The sequence below is a fragment of the Opisthocomus hoazin genome, chromosome 28, assembly GCF_030867145.1.
Source record: "Opisthocomus hoazin isolate bOpiHoa1 chromosome 28, bOpiHoa1.hap1, whole genome shotgun sequence".
Lineage (NCBI taxonomy): Eukaryota > Metazoa > Chordata > Aves > Opisthocomiformes > Opisthocomidae > Opisthocomus > Opisthocomus hoazin.
Window position 1 is genome coordinate 4,572,012 of NC_134441.1, and position 18,371 is coordinate 4,590,382.

The 18,371-nt window shown below is 40.7% G+C and overlaps 1 protein-coding gene across 1 annotated transcript in view; it reads right to left on the bottom strand.

Annotated features, from left to right (window-relative positions):
- The window catches only part of LRRTM4 (leucine rich repeat transmembrane neuronal 4), a 679,501-nt gene that overhangs the window by 554,219 nt on the left and 106,911 nt on the right, over positions 1-18,371 (bottom strand). The window contains exons 2-3 of the mRNA XM_075444811.1: positions 8,069-8,191; positions 6,036-6,113 (exon numbers count right to left, since the gene is read on the bottom strand). The gene's annotated coding sequence lies outside the window, so the exon portion shown is untranslated. The remainder of the gene's footprint in view (positions 1-6,035; positions 6,114-8,068; positions 8,192-18,371) is intronic.

Consider the following 18,371-nt stretch of genomic DNA (forward strand, 5'->3'; position numbering starts at 1 on the left):
GTTTGGAGAAACAGCTAGGTAAAACCGACTTCTGGATACTTGCTGCACACGAGCAAGGGATAAAGTGCTCTGTCTTTACCCAGACCTATAAAATTCAATCTAGAACCAAAAAATAAATTTTAAAAAGCAACGAGGAAGTGATTTGAGAGGTCATCTGATCTGGCGGATCTTGCAGCGACCAGATTACAGGATGGGCAATGTAACCGGGCATAACCCCTCGCATCTCCTGGGCCACCCGGGACCCGTTTGGGCGTTCCAGCGTGGGTGTGCTTGAGCGCGCCCCGGCTCGATGCTTCCTTCATCAGACGGGTGCCAGCTCCGCTCCAGAAGCTGCAAAACTGAATTAGTTCCCTGCTGGAATCCAGGAAAACAAGCTTCATTTCTCATTAACAGTTTAGAAAACAAATGCATTTGAAGCAAGCAGTGATTGCAAATAGATGAGTAGAAAAAGTATTTCTTAAATTAAACTTTCAAAGAAGACGTTTCAGTATTTGGAAATCTTGGCGGTTTGTTTTTTTAAAGTTGTAGTAAATGCAATAAAAATTTGTGAAGCCTTCCTGTTTTAGCTGTCTACAGTTCTCAGAATTTCTTCACATTTATCTGTTTTACACACCTCAAGGGGATGCAGCAGAGAATGGAGGGTCTAAGTTTGCTGGGAGACAAAATACCTTCGTTCTTCCTATTTTCTTGCTTGTGTTCTGCGCGTAGCTTTCACCTCTACAAAGGCATTGAGGTCAAAATTTTCCATGGGGACAGGTGCTGGGCTGAATCCAGATTGTAATCTACTTAATAGATAAATTAAATTCTGCTGGAAAATGAGGATGACTGAAAGTGGCCACTAAAGGCAAAAACTTGCCCTGCTGAGTTGATGACAAGGGATTTCTTCTCCTAAAGTCTTTCAGACTGACTCGTGTAAAGCACTTTTATGAGCTAACTAACATGACGAAAACACATTTATTGGAAAATTCGCGAATTGTAAAGACATACAATCTCCCTGTTGGATTCAATTTCAAAGGAGTAATTTCCTCCTCCTCAGTAGCAGATAGCCATGCGTTGCTGTCTCTCTTTGTTTAAATAGGGATGAACCTTCTGGGCCTGGGAATCTGGCTTTGATTCAATTACTGCTAGAGGCTAAGCAGCTTATCCACAGCTTAGCTGAAGCAGAGATCCAGCTGGCCCACAAAGCCCAGGTGACAAATGAAGTTTAGAGCAGACAGTATGGATCCAAAATTTGGTTCAATCCACTGAAAAGACAAAGGCCAACGAGAAATAGTTCTAAGGACCATCCTGTGGGCTAAAACACTGGAACGGGGTTCAGCAGCTGGGATTTGGGTTTCTCGTTGTGTTACAGACTGCACAGAGAAATGACTCAAACTCTGTTCTGCAATTCCACTGCTGCAAAACAGCTCAGTATTCAACTCAAAGCTATTACTCAACCTTTTCTTCTAAAAACATTCCTAGGGAACTTCCACTGGTATCTGTATGGGTATTACAAATATGGGACCTGCCTATGAAAGCAGATAAACAAAACCGAAGCTCTTCTAATTTTACTCCATCTAAGAACGCAAACACAGACCTACCAGAGCTTTACAAAGCTCCCATAACCACAGCCCAAATATTGGACTTTAATGCAACGTTGGCAATTTACAGCCGCAGAGAATGTGCCTGACCCCATAACAGCACCTGCAGAGAAGTTTACATTTCTAATTATGGGATGGTCATAAACAACTAACGTCTGAAAACATAACCCAAAACAAATAAAAAGATGGTGGAAGAGCTCACTAAATAAAGAATATACAAAAGACTTATATGCTGCAGTAAAGAGCACATGTTTAATACCATACTATTAAATGGAATAGCAACATTTACTTTTGCACCATCTTTATAGCGTTATTTATATCAATCAAATTCAAAGGTTTCCTTTTCTAGGGGTTTTTTGTGTGTGTTTTTTTCCACATACATTCCCATAGTCAATGCATTATATTTAGTTGACTGCAAAGAAATAAACATCACGTAGTGGGTAGTAACTGCAACATTTATTTAAATCATATTGGATGTAAGAGGGGGAAGAAATACAAACCAATCTTATTTACATTAAGACTACAGTCTCCTGTGACATCCTACTTGCCAGATTTTTTTTTCCAGTATCCTAATAGATGGGTAACTTTAGGAATAGAAAACAGAATTTAAAGGTTTAAAACGTTGGTTGTTTCTGTTGTTGTTTTTCAACAAATTCAATTCATCTGTTAAGGGAAGTGTAAAAAACAGAACAAAATCTAGTGAGGACTTTAATATTTTTCTTTTTGCAAATGAAGGAGATAAACAGTCGCTCCAAGACAGAGAACCTGAAAATTACCATAACTAAAAGACCAAATACCCACGGCAAGAAGACAAACCCACTCATCCAAGGAGAATCCTTAGAGAATAGAAATCTTTGCAGCTTTAGAAACACACCAACCATGTTAGCATCATCCTATACATCACTGCTTTTGGAGGAACCGAATGAAGTGCAGCAGGTAACTTTTTCATGTTACATTCACACTTACTCCTGGACTCCACTCATCTAAATTAGGAAGCTGCACAAGACAAATTCAGTCAACAGCAGACAAGGAGAGACGCAATTCCCGGGCGAGTCAGATCTGACGTAGAAGTGTATTAAGCCAGGCTGACTGCATTAATGCCTAATATCAGATGTGATGAATTTAGTCTTAGTGCTTGCCTGGGACAATGAATTTTAGTGATTTGAGAAGTTGGTTGTAATTCAGCCCATACAGCAACTGTTTTCTGGATGAAGCTGCAGCTCCAGTTTAAAGCAGTGGGACTGTTGCAATCATCCTTAAGTAGGTGGATAGAACTTACGAATCAAAATATAATCGCTTTAATGACACTAAAAAAAAAATAGAAAAAATTTACTTGGCAACAGAATGGGAAGCGAGTGCAATCTCAGAAAGTTGTACAAACAAGTGGGAAACTGCATTTGTTTGTATTTGGTTCCTACCGTGGCAATTATCTCTGCAGATTTCAGGAGTCGTCTCTGGGAAGGAGTCACTGAGAGCTGTGACACATCATTCAGCACGCGTCACGTTGTGGGAATGGAACCCGTGTTCATTAGAGAGCCATAAGTAGACTCTTCACAATGAAATTGTAACGAAGCAGGCTAGTCTGACATTTGCAAAAGGAATACTAATTTCCCCACTGTCTCTGGGAAAATCTGCCATTTTCAAGACAACTTCTGTAAACCAATAAATCCTGTGCCAGCAAGAGGCCCAGTAAAGATGCACAGATCTTAGCAACTCATCGTAAGCCTTTGTAATCCCTTTAGCAATACGACCTGCTTACAAGGATGCACGCCTTGCGTTCTGCACAAATATTCCCAGTCATTCTGGATTGAAGAACCCAAGGGCTTGCGTTATTATCTATACAGCAGAGAAAAAGGCAATGATTCACAGACTTCAGAGCCTTGTGCTGCAGCAGGTGCAGCAGTTGTAGCACACAGCAACACAGCTGGGAGAGGGACTATTTCCTCAGACTGAACAAAATTTACACCTTTACAACTCCAATCAGACACTGCTTGTATTGTGCCATTCCACCAGCTGCAAGGGGTGGAAGTCATTATGCCAGGAGTTCGCAAGGCAGGGCTCATGACACTGGGAAGCTGTCCCAGCCCTTCTGTAATTTCAGATCTGGAATTTAATCAATAATTTCAACGCCTCTGTTGATGTGCCATGGGGTTCTCTGTGCTCCCTACCCCGACAGGCAACTGGGAGCATCTGGGAGCAGTCAGCATTTTAGAGAATTAGACCCAACCTTGCAAAAGTTTTCCTGCGTTTTAAGTATCTACAACCCAGCTCTCTAGAAAAGAGCCAGGAGGACCAGTATGACTAGATCTTTTCTCCTACCACCCACCCCTCAGATACTTTCATCCTACCACACAAGCTGTCTCTAGCCACACAGAGGTTACCTGTGCACGAAGTTTGCCCTTCGTTAACAATACTGCATTAATAAAAATAAGATTCTATCAGCACAAAGGTTATTCCTGTTGGTTCATTTGTTCTTGTATGGAAAAAGACCTATACTGGAATATGTATAGGTTAGTTTAATTTGTTACATTAGTATTTTCACTCGCGTAAATGTATAGTTTCACAGGATGAAACAAAAACAGAGCAACAATAAAAACTTTCTTTCAGCCTAAAAGCACACAAAATAAGGGAGAATCTGGGAAATCAACCAGCCTCCAGTGACAATCCAGACGGAACAAAGGATTCTCAGTGTTACAGGGAAAATGCAAACTTGCCTTGAGCTGCAAAATTACAATTTGGTTAAACTTCAGACCAAGCTTTAGAAAAGTTTGATTTCTCCCCCTCTCCCCCCAAGATTTCAAGTCTGATGGGGACCAGCTAATTGACTTTCTGATCCATGCAGAGAAGAAGCGGGAACAAGATAATCCTTAACGGACAGACGAAGGCCAATGGCAAGTGCAAGGGTAACTAATTTATCTTCAAAGTCAACACAGATTCGTGCTCTGGCAGAACTGCATAATTAACACTGCAAGGGGAGCTGCGCCAAGCAATGCTATCGATGAGCCTGTCCTGCAGGTACAAGTTCAGATTCAGAGCTGACAGGACAGTTGACGCAGATGAGCACAGCACTGTGGCCGGAGCCCACCGGCAGCAACCGAGCATCGAGCCGCAGCGGGCAGCCAGCTCTGGAAACAGGTTGGTGGAGCTGCAAGGTTTGCAAGGTTTTCTCTCTTGCAAAAATTATTCCAGCCATTAACCGAACTCGAGTCAGCTCTCATAAATAATTTTGTTAATAAGCAGATGTTAATTATATTCACTGGGCTTTTTTTTTTTCCTATTTCCCAAGTTTGTTATCAGTCAAATGAACCAAGGTCAGAGATGTACCTAACAAATGATGCCTGGAGCAGATAACTCAGAACTCAGTGGTGCTTAGAGACTAGTAATTAAGGTCTGATCTTTTGCATATTGGACACTTTAAACAGCAACAGCCCACAGTGTTTCTCATTTTTAAACGAAGGAATTAACTTCCCAAACCATATTCAGGGACCATTACAAAACAAATAGTTACCGTTACCTATGTTCTGGCAAGTTTAGGGGAAGTAATCTATGGACATAACTATACAACTTCATGGTAGCACTCAGTTTAAAAAAACTAAACCACAACAACTACTACATGTATTGAGTACATTTTATCCCCAAGTTTTTACAAATGGGAGAATAAATGCCATACAAGGTGTTGTTCTTAGAGATAGGTTTTACTGGACGCTCTTAGGTTTCAAAAATGATTAAAACTCTGAAAGACACAGAAGGACACATTGGGGACCTTTTGAAAAAATGCAGGAACAGACCTAGATTCCCAAAGATCACAAGCATAACTGCCCATGAGATCATAACCAGCAAGACACTTCTTGTGTCTAGTAGGAATTTAGGAACCTAAATGTCTTCGACGTTCAAAGGCTATGTTTAATCCAGGACTGATTTCTACAGAGTCAGACATCTAACCCAATTAAGCGCTCCTGAAAATCCCACGAACACACCTGAATGTTTAGACACATACACATCTCTCAATCTGAGTCTTACTCCCAGCTTCACATGGTTACGTCCGAGATTTTCCATTAGCAAAGCCTACAGAATGGTTTATGACTGTGTCCTGTCATCTATCGCCAGTATTGTTTTCTGCCTTTCTTGCAGAGGACATGCTCCCAAGCTTATTGGAGACAACAGAAAGACTGTCACTGGTTTCACTGGTGGTAAGAACAGGTATGTTACGCTGAGCTCTCGCCCAACCCACAGACCACTCCATATCAACTACCTTGTGTTGTACATATATCATCAGAAACAAGACAGCTTGAGACAGTTACCCGGCCAAGCGGCTTGCACAGGAGCAACTGCACCGGTCATTAGCCAAACAGCAGTACTTCCCTCAAGTAAACTTAGCATTTAATATGGCTTAACTTCATCACCAGAATATACGCATGCAGGCTTTGGAAACATGAAGTAATGCTTAATGTATACCTCTTTGATACAGCGTTAGTGTAGTCTGAGGCTTGACATCTACAGAAGAGCCGTTGGAGAAGTCCTCAAACACATTTTCTGCAACATAAATAAAGGGATTTTTAGTATTCAGGGAAGCCTGAGTAATAAAGCAGAAATAAAATGCCTGTATCTGTTAAATATCCTTGCTGGCCATTAGCAATGGCAAATAAAACTGTGCAGTTACAGCTGTGTGCATGTAACGGAGTATATTTGGTTTGCTCAAACAAGAAAATTTATGGCTGAGCCTTTGAGGTTTTGCAAATAAGAAATATACTGTTCATTTTCCATATACCCATTCATAAAGAACATGTATGCATCTGTAACAAGAGGAGGAGCAGAACATTGCCCAGAGAATCACCAGTAACATCTCTTGCATTTCTTACCAGGAGCATGGCTTCAAAAGAGAGGAAGTGTGTGTGTGTGTACACATCTACAAAATATGCCTTCATATGCACCTAAGCATACATATATTTTAAAAATCACATGGGTTAATATCTATTCCATGTACAGCTCTACACAGACATCACCTTACTGCTTTCTGTCAGAATTTCTGAACTTGGAGTGATGCACTGAGACCACAGTGGAGACAGGATTTAACACTGAGCAGGTGACAGCTGACTATGTAGGAAGCGCATGATGCATCATCCGCATTGCCTGTAACCACTCTTCACCAAGAAAGGCAACATTTTTCTACTATATGTTTTTTAAAAACAGAAAGTAAGATCAAAACCAACTTTCAGGCTTTGGCCAAACTATACTGGAGATAAAATCTTGACGCCTATGATTTGCAGGCCACAAATGAGACTGAAACTGCAACTTGAAGGCAAGAATGGCAACAGGCTTTGGAAGCTCGTCCTGGTACCAGGAGCAGTGCTGTCCCTCAGCACGGAAATACTGAAATATCACCCGCTGGCATCAGGGCTGCATGGCATTTTAGCAGATAAACCTTCCACAGCCAAAGGGACTTTTAGCTCAGGTCTTGGGAGTCAGCAACTCCATTCGCACCTTCTTCCTTCCCCCCACAGCGATCTGCTGCAGCACAGCTCTGGAAGTTCACAGCTCTGGAAGTTCATGCAATCTGTGGAGTGACGCTGCCAGAGATGTGCACCCATTCGCTTTTGGCTTTAGCTATGGCTGGCCTCCAAAACAAGGCAAGCTCTGCTATTGACACGAGAGGGAGCAGAAGCAAGTCTTAAGGGTCTTGTTCTTGGAAACTTTGAGCTGCTTCCATTCCTTCTCTGCCTTGCTCAATACCTGGGAGGATCAAGTCCAACAGCAAAACAAGTAGCTGGGCAAACCCCCTTAGATTTTATGGGCTGGGCTGAAAATGATTAGACAGCTTCCATGTTCCCCCTCATGTATATATTTCCAGTGTTTGTCTCTAATAAAATTAATTCACAGAGGTTGAAAAAAAACAGAAGAAGGTCTCCGGACTGCCACTCCATGGGACTCAGCTTTGCTTGAGCCCTCGGTCTTTGTTATTCATTCATCTCTACAAAAGCACACCTCCACTTGTTAGCAATTTGCAATACACATAAACGTGCCATTATACAGCAGAAATTATAAACATAGGAAGCCTTGACTCAGCAATGTCATCTAACCTCCCTACATGATATAGGTCTGTCTAAACTTTGTAGAAATCCAGATACTATTAAAAAAAAAAAAATCAAAACCCAAGACATTTGAGTTTTCTTCTCCTACTACACTTGCATGTGAAAAATAAGAGTTATGCAAGACAGCCATCCAACAGCCTTTGGAGCTTTTGCTGTGCAGCAGCTAGCCCTAGAGAATCTTCAGCACTGGATACAGTCTAAGCACACACATCTGCACCAATTCCATTTTCCAGGCCTGCTTTGATTAAAAATACAGGGCTGGCCTACAGGCTTCCTCAGCAGTTTGAAATGCAGGTCTGCCCCACCTTGCTGCACACAAGTGTTATTCTTAAACTGTTTATCACCAAATAGCTGGATGTGGATTCTCCCAGGCAAGCAGCAGACCCTAGCAGCTTTTACCTGTTGTTGGCAGAAATCAGCTCCCAAGTTCTTCGCTAACCGACGCGCACAATGCCTGCTTGATTGCTCTCTTCACGACCAGTCCTTGAGGTGCTGAGCGTGCCCTTGACTCCCCTGAATTCACTGGGAAATAAGCAGATACAGAAAGTCCATGATATTTGTATTTCTCTCCACTGTCTTTATCTGAGACAACGTTCCAGGACGAAAGGCGCTGCCAGCACCAAGACGCTGGGAGCATGTTGGTTCAACAGGGTTGAAAGCCAGCATTTCTATATTCTGTTAAATCTGTTTTTGTGGAAAAATCAAGAAGCTGCTGGCTCCAGTACAGTCAATTCAGCATTTTACACATAAAAAAAGAAAAAGCTGAAACAAAAAACATTCAGAGCTTTCAAAACATGCTCTTTTGTTATCTCCAACAGCCTTAGTGGGAGCCAAAGATCTGCAGCACGCATCAGACAGATGTGCATTTCAGCACAGAGCAGATTGCATGTTTTCAAGCTGCTGGTTTCCATCTGATTTAATATTCAGATTCGTTGGCATACACTAGCAGCTTAAAAGGAAGGCCTTCCAGAAACTCAACTTTTCAAGTCATCATACAATTGTTCATGTGCAACATAACAGAAAAAGCATACGGGGGCGGCTCTCCAGCGCTCTGTGAGTAATTTCTCTCTCTTTTTACATTTCTGAAACACAAGTGGAAAACATTTTGAAAGATGGGTTTTGAAAAAGGAAACAAACCAAAGGTTTATGTACGTTTTGTTCTATGTGCTAGGAAGGCAGCATATGTTCCAGGAATGGGCTATTCTGAACTTTGTGCAGCTGCGAGCAGAGCTGATCTGCTCAGAGCAAGGAAGAAGTTCCACACATTCAAATTCCTCTAATTACAAAAGCATTACATCAGCACAAAGTTGGATTTAGAATTTAAAGGTTATCCCAAACACAGCCATATGTAAGTCAAAATTTACCATGAACATACATGATGGTATCGATTTTATTCAGGGTGACATTTTTCACTACACTACAGTAATTAGATTACATTTTGGGATACAGCTGTCTCAGGCAATTGAAAATTCTCCCTGAGCTGTCATTTACAGAAGGCACTCCTCCATATTTCCCATGTGGTCCTTCATGCTTGTAATCTGAATAAATAATGCTCCTAAACTTACTTTCAGCCACAAAGTGATTTGAAAATTATCACTCTGATCATGCAAAGACTCTCCTGATTCTAACAAGCTGCCAAGATATTGAAGCCAGAAGTGAAAGAAAGGTCATTAGTGGGGGCAAGGAAATAAAAAGCCGAGGAACAGATTTTCATGCTGGCAAGAGGAGAAAAATCTGACATTCTCACCCCTGCTTTTCTCCGTGCTATAGAATGCTGCCTTGATTCCTTCCAGGAGGTGTTGTCAAAAGACGAAAGCTTGGATAGGATGTAAAGGGAAAGATCTAAAGGTATGAGATGCACCTGCTTTTGGCCAAAAAGTTAATATTTTTCCATAATAAAACACTATCTCTGTATTCACAAGTAGAAAAAGAAGTCTCCTAGATGGGAGATGCTATATAACAAGGTGAAAAGGACACTGGAAGGAGATAGAAGCACTCAGACATGTTCTGCATTCTACAAAGACTTTACAAAACGTTCAGGCAAAGACTTTGTCATGTACACCAAGCCTAAATCGTTTCCCCAGGGTAGCGCAGACAGCGATAGCACAGAGATCTGAAACCTTATTAAAGACCCCAGTACCAGCCCATACCTTACTGTCCCTGTACAGCAATCAGGCTGCCCACAGACTGATTTAGCAACACATTCGTATCTTTATCCTTTCAGAATAAATCAAAACTTTCCGCTGTCAGTAAACTCTGACACTGAACGTTGAATCGCACGTTTCACCTTCCACTAGGCAGAGCCTCCCAAACAGCTCTATAAAGAGCAAAGACAGCAGCTGGTCTCTCCTGCTCTCCACGGTGTACTATAACTACAGACTTTCTCCCTGACAGCGTGCAGCAGCCGCGCCATTATATTACTTTGTGCAGCCAAACACTGTGGATATAAAGAACCCAAGACACAACCTTCGGAAACATATTACAGATAAATAAATTGCCTTTGACATTCCCCATTCCTCTTATGCTTCCAAAGACAGGCTGAATGTTGGAGTGTGATGAATTTTCCCAGAGATGCTCAAGCTAATTTAATAGGAATAATCTGTTTATTGTAATACATATAGCTCCAACCCATCAATTGTAGAGTGGCTGTGTGGCAAGGCTGCTCCCTCGGGTACCCTAACAGCTAAGCCATGGTGTGTGCTTCACACACACTTGTTGACTAATATATTATGTGGCATATCTCAGCAAGAAACCGTATTCCCAGTAGACCTTAGACTTAAAACGAAATGAGTAGGAAGAGAGTCTACGTGTAACCTGTATGAAGCAGGTGTTGAAGCGGAACAGTAACACAGAAGGTCCTTTTTATAGCACAGACAGGACCTAAAGAGAAGATTACAAACCTAGGTAAGGGATAAAGACAGAAAAAAGACAACAAAACATATCGCTACAATCTGTCCTGTGGGTTGAAGACTGCTGGTTAGATTGCATCCCCGGGTGATTACAGGACACTTCTCACAGCCACATTAATAGCAAAAGCCCTGTTGTGTCTCTGGGACCTGAAATTCAGAGGTATGAGTTCCTACCCTCAGATGAGAATCCAACTTCTGTGAAACTGGGGCACCTTGGATGTTGGGTTTTGGCTTGGTGTGGCTGTGAAATTGAGACCTGCAACCAGTTTTTCTTAAAGTCTGGGGAATTTCAAAACATTAAAGTTTAGATCAGGTCCTAACTCTGCAAAAACCAGCAACCTAGCTTTCTGAGTCCAAAATTTGTTTGGAGCTGGCAGTTTTCACGCTGTTGGGCCTGTGTGAACAACCTCCACCCACTGCAGTGCCAGTTAAATGCAGACAGGTCATTTATAAAGATAAAAATTTGTCTGGACATTCTGCTAAGGACACTGTTCAGACTGCTTTAAAAAAGTCCCTCATTTGAGGTCACAGAGCCTGCAAGAGACTCCCCACTGTCACATCCCTAGCCAACAAGCAGGGTTAAAAAACATATACCCCTTCTACCCTAGATTCGGTCTGACTGGGACTTTGGAGTACACCTAAATGCCCCCTTGTCTCGTTTATTTGTTAAGTGGCTAATTCTCACAGATGTTAAACCTCTCTCTTTCTATGCTGGGGAAAGAGAGATGCTCTCTACAGAGGTCCATCGTACCATGAAGAATGTCTACTTACCACCTTTCAGAACACAAACCAAAACACTCGTTAAAAAATAGCACTCAGGATCTCAAAGCCGCCCGGTTTTAGCTAGATAAGGCTGAGCATCTCTGAGTAACACTTGGGCAGTTTTTTTCTAATTTTCCTCAGCTACTCAGTTTCCTTAACTGGAAGACTTGTGGTTTGAAACCTGGACACATTAGCATCCCAGGCCCAATTTCTGAACCTAATTACAGTGTTAAAAATCTTAAGTTATTCTAGGCTTACATTCTTGCAAATCAGAACTATGCAAAATGCTGAGAGCATTCCAATTTGTAATTGCTGTCATTCTGCAAATTCCACTAATAAAATAGGTATGAGAACGTACTTTCTCCTAGCTACATTGAATGCAAAGTAGATTGAGGGTGGGTTTTTTTGCATTTCTACACAGTACTTTTTCATTGCTTGTTTTCTATAGAGACAGATCTCCTCAAAAGCTTGTTTTATTTATCTTTCCTTTCAGAGCTCTGGGAAAACACAAGACCTCAGGTCAAACACACGAATTTGAAACAACGAAATTTTAAAATCATATTTCAATACTTCTATGCCATCTACTTTCGTGGGGCACCAACTGAAAAAATACAGAATGCAGCATTGTATGGTAGGGACCAAACTTCTGTTCTGTAAAAATGTTTTATAGAAATGCATCCATCTCTTTTTCCCTCTCCAAAGATGCAGGAGGAGGAAGGGCAACAAACGTAAAAATTAAAAATACTGAAGATTCACATGTGAGATTTAATGTTTGGAATAAGACCATATTTAGATCAACACCACTTAGTGGTTGGCTTCTTCCCAAAACCAATGAACTGGGTATCTCATCTCACTGCTTCTCCTCTTTAATGGTACCGTAAAACGACTGACAAGTAGAGCCTGAAGCAGAGAAGGTGGAAGCACAGAAAAGATTCATCTATCAATATGCACTGCTCAAAGCCTCCTACAGGCATCACTCCAAACACTCAGGTGCTAAACAAACAGAAGGAACACTTGGGCTTTGCATTTTGTACTACTAACACTAAACCAGTGAATTCCAAATTAAGGTAGGATGGTTTGCTTCTAGAAGTATCTGCAGATGATACCCACTCCCACGTACAGTCTTCAACTCTCTATATGGGGTCAGCAGCCAAAAGCATTTGAAAAATATTTACTGTGTTATGAATATACAGAACCTGTTTTTCTCTCTGCGGTACGTTACTCCAAGCAGTACTGCAACACTTTGAGCAACACTTGGGTGCATACGTGACCAGCACTTTTCAAAAGGTCACAGTGACCTCTGGGGCTCTTTAATCACACATTTCCCCCCCCCCCAAATTGGTACTAATTTAAAAAATCAACCACCTAATTGCTGATGTTACTTCTTTAAGTCCCTCAAGTTCAGCTATGGTTTTCTTTTCCATAAAATAAGATAGTACCCCAAAAGCGTTAATTCAAGAAAGCTTTGGAAAATATAAAGTTCTAAACACAAATTCATATATATTTGACATAGAGGTGCAATGGCTTTTCATCATCACAGGACAGCTTTGACATCTAGCAGAAGAGATGCTTATAAACTTAAAAAATACTTACAATTTTTGCTTACGCAGTGGATCCATGAACACATACATAGGTATAAGAAGGGTATTTTTGCATGTGTATGATTCAGGAACAGTGGGCAGAAAACTGTCTGAGACACCAAGAAATTAAGGCTAGGTGCTTTTTTTTCTTTCAAGAATATAAGCATTTAGGAAACCCAGAGAGACAGATCAGTGCAATTTTCACAGCTGAGGCTTTTAAGTTCTTCTAAAATCTCAGTCTAGTTGTCTTGTTGATATCACACAGAAACCCTGTAGGGGAGCTCTGCTTTCCTTTCAGAAATCAAATGCCAATTTAATGCCTAAATCATAAAACCAACCCTTCTTTTAGCACTGTGCATAGTCAGACTTACAGCGTTTTCATCTTTATTACATGTAAGATCCAGAGGATGGAAGAATGCACCGACAACTGTCCTCTGGAGTTCACGCAGCTCATGAAACTTGAGGATCAAAAGGTAGCAAACAGACAAAATAACACGAATGGATACAGCTAAAAACCACCCAAAAGGAGAGATCAAAAAAGGAACAGATTTAACCTATCCAAACAAAGTCAGCAACATTTTAAGCATAATTTTTGCCCTGAAAGAACAGGATGGATTAAAAAAAAAGGCTGTATTATGATTATTGATTTTACTAAGGTATGTTGACTTCGGTGATCGTCATCCATGCGCACTGTGGTAGTACTGCACAGTCTGCCGTGAACTGGCAAACGGATCGCACCTCGCCCTGAGCAGGGAGCACCGGGCTCTACCGGGTCCACACTGTAAATGCCAACATCCTCCTCCGCAGCTGGCAAAGGCTGATGAAAATTCAAGGCGATGTCTAAAGAAAAACCGACTGCTCCCAAAGGCTGGCAGGCTAAGTGAAACAAAGAGAAGCCAAGATCAGAAAGGAAAAGTTTACACTTTTCTACAGGGCCAAGTGTATTGAAGGTGCTGGGAGGAGAAGCACCGAACTGAAGCGTGGGACTGCACAGAGATGCTTAAACAACTCAGCTAAAGAGTGCTGAGCTGTACGGGCACACTGAGAACCATGGAGTTTAATTTCCTGTTAAATGATACTGTTTTATAAACAAGATTCTGTACAGTTCATCTTTTTTTGTTAGTGGATAATAAACTGGAATGGATAGTTAAAAGAGAATTAGCAAGAGTGCTTTTACAGTTAATTGGCAAGACTTATTTTCCTCTGCACAATGCCAGGTGCTATCTGAAGTGCTCATCTTCTGCGGCTCTTCAATCAGATGCTGTGCAGAGAGGAGCAGATGATCCACAGCCAGCTCAACAGCAAGGGCTAGAAGGCAGAGGAAGGAATACATCCACAAAGGTATTTACGCTGGACCAAAACCAGACACACATAAAGGGCTCTTCACTGCCTCTAAAAGAGTCACCATAATCAGTCTGATTTTGGTTTTGTCAATGAAAATTTCAAATAAACCCACTAGAAAAATGCATGAGCATCAGCAAAATACAAACGGTGAACTGAAAATTAATAAAAGTTCCGCTGCTGGGCAAATTTTCTAGCTGGAAGTATGGAGTCCATGCTGTCAAATGCTTACGAGTGATTGATTTTCACACTTCAGGAGATTACAGAATGTTTTTTTCATAATATTCTTCACCGCCTTGAACCTTGTGAAATTATTTATAACCATGAAAAGGGTATACATCATTTTTATTCTGATCTGATATTATACTGCAATGGCGTTTCACTAATCAGTGTAACTGTACAAAGCTTAGGGCCCCTCAACTTTTCTTTCCATCAATTATTTAAAAAGTTATTTCCATTTTTCTTTCCCATTGACCACTAATTAACATTAACCTACTGCTTTTATACAATTTTCTTCGGCAGAGAAGCAGGTAGCAAATTCTTAGCAGGGCTGAAATTGCATCAGTAAGCATGGTTTAAGTTTATGCCAGCACTGCAAAAAGAGAACTGGCTATATTAGGTAACAAATACTCTCTATATAATATAAATATTTTTATGGATGTAACGATGGAACAGCTGATTAAAGACCAGGTACCATCTGCAAACTTTAAAGCACTGAAGTCTGATTACCTCGTACATAGCAAATTCTCAGATATACAAACTACAATATTTCCAAAAGGCATGTTTAAAACGTCCAAGTTAAAGGTTTAGATTTCCACCTTTCTGTCTTATTCAACACCTCGCCACTGACCTTAATAAATCAGGCACCACAGAGAATCTGGAGAACTGGCACACAGGGGCCTCAACCAACTTTCCACCATTTCCATCATCCCAAAGCATCTCCCTCCCCTCCACAGCTGCCCTTCCTCCCGTCGGCGCAGCAGCCAGCCGCCTGTCACAGCGTTCTGCAGCTCTGCCAGCCCAATGCAGAGCAGAGAGGCTTCTACAGCACGTCAAGCAACAGAACAGTTCCTTAATTATCCTGCCAGTTTTAGCAGATATTTGACACAATCATAATATAAATTACTTCTACAGGGAGCACGAACATTCCATTTCAAATACCACAATGTACAAACATCAGCAGTTCCCAATTATTAAGTACAAATGTAGGAGGCTACTTAACTGCAATTAGCAGCAACCATATTAGGTTTTTTTTAGTTTGTGTTTATTTTTAAGATATCACAGCTTAATTTATGTCTAATATGTGAAATCTGTTTCTGAATGAAGTTTAGAGAGCTAGGAAATCCCAAAGTAAATCATCCAGATTAGTCACAAAGCTTGTAAGGAAATTATATGTCTTCAATATGCACCCAATTCCAAGAGAAAGAAGTCTTCTGTTCTACATCAAAGGCACATTTGTTTTATTAGAGGTAATTGTGTGTATTTGTTCTAACTACTAACAAGTTGGTGAAAGTGGGGGTGAAAAAAAATCTTGAAAGAGCTCTTTTTTCCCCATTTTTTGTAAGTGATGATTTAGAGTATAATACTGCTTGATTAGATTTAGTTAACTCCAAAATAAAACAAATCTCCACATAAAAAAGGCAAAGTACATATTCTTTTTTTTCCTGCTCCGAATACTGAATTTCGAAGTTTGTAAAAATTAAATTTGGCAAATTTTTGAGTACATCTTGTGTACACACGCTATTAACTTCTTAGAAAACATTTATTGGGATGCTACCAAACAAGATCACTTTGCCCATGAAACTGGTGTCCAGGCCTTTCTACCACCAACTCCAGCACCGGGCGGGTGCTTTTTCTGGTACGCACTGGGAAACTGAGGAGCTAACTCAGGCTTCGTATCTCAAATGGCTTCTTTCTTCCCTCCATAAATCAGCGTCCAGAACTCTTTTGTTCCCTCCTCATTAATTTTGTTGCTAATTGCTTTTGACAATCATTGCTCTTTATTGTTTTAACCTTTACATATACATAGACCCTTTTTATATGGGGTTCTACTATACCTCTGCAGGTACAATCCTGTCTCCCACTCCCTTTCAGCCAGTTAAGACTGCAGGAGGTGGCTTAAACCAGCGAAGGTTTCTAGAGCCGAAACACCGCACGAGCAGAGACACCACAGCTCAGCGACACGCTCTCCCCAGGAGAGAGGTTGAATTTTTTTTTTACGGAGGTGCAGCAACATTTGGTGCAAGAAGGGCCACCCAACAAGCTTCACTTCCCTCTCTCACCTCCTTTTATTCCAGATTTTTATTTCTCAGAGTTCCTTGCACACAGCCAATTGCAGTAAATAGCTCTCGGCAGATCCATGCTGGTAAAGCAGAACAATCGTATCAAGCTGATTTCAAATCAAAGGAGAAAAACATTTATTAAATATCTGATTTTTAACACAGCCTAGTAGACAAATGGCGTGCTCATTTGGTGCTCTATGTAGGCCAGAATGCATATGAGACATGTGGCCAAAGCCTCTTCTACACGAGCCTATGTGCCCTCTATAGTGGACAGAACTGCACTGCCTGCAGTGTGTGGAGGACTCAGCCCACACGTCTGGGCTTTGGTTTTACTGCACATGCACGGACATTGCTTAGCAGAGGAAATTCTTCGTTCTGCAGCAAGGCTTAAACTGTAAAAAACCCTAAACCTCTGCAATTTACAAAATAGTAACAAAGCACATCTCTATTTCCAGTTAAGATTTTTGTGCAATTCAAAAAGCATTTTGATGTTAGAGTGGCAGAAAGCAGGCAGGTGAACTTAGACAAACCCACGATGGACACACTGAGACGGCTCTGCTAGCACCATACCAGCACAGCTTCTCAGTGGTGGGTGGGAAGAGGTAGATAATCCATCATTAAGTCTTTCTGAAAAAGCATAATCAGGAGTTACCATCAGGATCAATTCAGAAATTACTGAGTGCAATTCTAGCGCACATTTTACAAGCAAGATTAAACCACACTAGTTTGTGCTGGCCTTAAAAATCCAGGTCTATGAAACTAATCCTGCTAAGTCCCTTGGTTTGCTGCTGGGGCTGAGGATAACTCTGTGCTTTAATGTTTATGGGATTAAGACCCAAGACTATGGAGATATATCTCACCTCTAATTAAAACAGACCTAAAATGTGTCTAAAACCTTCAGTGACAGCAATGGTTTAGACTGTCACTGACTTGAATTTGGCTCCCATTCCCAAAATCTTGCAATAATTTTAGAGCTGGGTACTTAATGGGAATTATTTCTCCCTCAAGAGCAATGTGTTCGTGACTCTCCGAGCTTCTGATTTACATTCAGACTGCAAGTAAAAAAATTTTCTTTGCAACAGTCATCTCCCAGTTCTTCACCATTTGAATATTTCTACCCTAATTAATGTCACTTAATGTAAAATATTATTCTGTATTCCGCAGAGTGGCTGTAAATTATTTACTTGTAAAACATGTTGACTTTTCCTGAGTTGTTTGTACAGTAAGCACTGCGCCATCTAAACTGTAGGGGGAGAGAGAAATCAATCATGTGTAATAATACCCAATAGGAGGTTTACCACATGTTATATCAATTTTTATGTCTGACACAAATAGCTGCAGCCATTACTTTGGATTTTTATTTTCTGAAGGGAATTAGAAATTCACTGTTACCTTCTGCTTCTCTCCTGCTGCCTTGGAAATAACACAATTTAAAGGTGTTTGGAGCCTTTTTTATCCACTAATTAAGGCGGCACATTAATAAAACACCATTTTAGAATATTCATTAAGCACACAGTCTATCTGAAGTGAAAAGCTATTTTGTATGTAACTTAATGAACCCAGCATAAAACAATGATACAACATCAAGTTAATGAAATGCTTTTAAAAAAATCACATTTCAACTTAGTGCTCATTCCATATCCTACATATTCTGTATTACTTTTCGCATGCATTAAAGTTTTAGATATTAATTTTTTTCAGTGAACTAATTACTTCTCTTGTTGGTACTACTAAGTTTTGCTGTTGAAAGGTGTCTATATTAGCTCACCAAAAGACACCCTTCATTTGAAGACCTGTAAATAAAAAGCACAGGTTTCTCGCCTTGCCA